Below are 1860 nucleotides of genomic sequence, written 5' to 3'. Positions count from 1 at the left end.
GTGGCATGCGAAGGCGTTTGCGTGATCTTTTTCCCTTGCCGCGTCTCCTTTTTTTTTCTTGGCTTCGGGCTGTCTTCTCGGCAACCACCGCAATGAGTTCCCCTTCCGACGCATCCACCCGTCTGTCTCTCTCTTTTTTTCCCAGTCCTGCTGTGCGCTAATCTGCCGCGTGCAGCTTGATGCCAGCTAGGAAGATTGTTGCTGTGCGCGCTGCTTTTTATTCCGCCCTACTCCCCCTTTTCTGCGTGTCTGTCTGATTGTCTCTGTTGGCCAGCGGCATGAGTTCTCTGCGAGTCGCCTCCTTCCTCCCGTCCCGTGCTGTGCTTTTGAGCGTGGCTTGCTAGACGACTGCTGCTCCCTTCTCGCCTTCGTTTTTCCTGTCCATCTCCCCCATGTACGTGTTTTTTTTTTCTTCTCGGGTGGGTTGGGTGGGCGGGGGTGGAGGAGGAGGGCGCTCGGCTCTCGCCGACGTATGAGCGAGTGCCGCTTTGCGTCTGTGTGCCTGCATGTGCGCATATCTTTTCCTCATGAACCCCTCTTTTTGCTTTTATCGCCGTTGCTGTTCCTCTCCCTTTCTCTCGTCTCCTTGTAATGTTTGTGCCCGTGTGTGTGTGTGTGTATTTCTTCTTGTTCTCTGCTGGCATTCCCCCCCCTCCCACACCGCCACCACCCACCACTAGCCTCTTCCCCCTTCCTTTCATCTTTTCCTTTTCTTAACCTTCTCCGAGGACAGTTCACAATAGGCTGGAACTGTCTAGGTGTGGTGGACGCGTTCATGCGTGCATGTATGTGCGTGTGTGTCTACATGTGCACCCGTCTATATATGCGTATATTCCCTGTATCTTCCCCGCATTCCTTGCTTTGCACTGTGGTATCTTTCCGGTTTCCATGATTTTCTTCTCTGCACTCCGCCCCTTCCCCCTTCCTTTCGCTGCCTCTGCCTCTGCCTTTCTCTCAGCGACTGTTGCTCCTACGCCTCATGCGCCAACGACCTTAATGCGATGAACGCAACGCAACTGAAGAGAACAAAAAGGCAAAATGCCATCAAAGGAATAGAAAGAAAATATCTAAAGCACAGGGAATGCCCGCACAGACGCGATACCCAGATGGCGCAGCTTGTCTGCCAGTCAGGAGCTCTGCGTTTGCCCTCTATCTATCGCTCGCCTAACTCAGCTACATCCCCGTTCTTCTATCTCACTGCAGGAGGAGGGGTTCCGCCACCGCTGGCTCGACCGGCTTCTGCTGCTCTTCCATTTCTCTCACTAGCTCCCACTCGTGGCACCTCTGTCCCTTTCTCCTTTTCTTTGTCCCGTATCTCCCACTACTGCCACCCATCTGACAACAACGGCAACCACACACGCACACACACACACACGTCTCTGCAAATACGAACAGGCGTCATTCTCTCTATCTTCGCACTATCCCGTCGCACAGGGCTCTCGCCCGAGCGCTCTGCCACCTCACCTCGCCCATTCACCTCACACGTTCTCCCTCTATGCGTCCCACAGATTGTTTTGGACGCCCACTGCACTCTTTCTCAGCCTTGCTTTCGCTCTTGAGCTCTCACTTCTGCCGCTGGTGCGTCGTCAACCACACCGGCACAGTTTCTGCACAGTGACGAAAAGCCTCACAAGCCGGGGGAGCGAAAAAGGGCGCTCGCGCTTAACGACTGTGTCAACTGGACAACTTCTCGGCGCGTCCCCCCCCCCCCGCTAAAGGCGAGAAGCTGGTAGCATTCTTTGTGTTTCTATTCTGTTAGCTGAAGGGGCGACCTTAATGGAGGCCATATCGACCGGCGGATGGGAAAGTGGCAACAACAAAACTTCCAGCGAGCACGTGCTTGAAATGCGAGTGAAAACG

The sequence above is a fragment of the Leishmania donovani genome, chromosome 35 (assembly GCF_000227135.1).
Source record: "Leishmania donovani BPK282A1 complete genome, chromosome 35".
In the NCBI taxonomy this organism is placed as follows: Eukaryota; Euglenozoa; class Kinetoplastea; order Trypanosomatida; family Trypanosomatidae; genus Leishmania; species Leishmania donovani.
The sequence above is the reverse complement of the archived record's forward strand: the minus strand, read 5'-3'. Positions refer to the sequence as shown.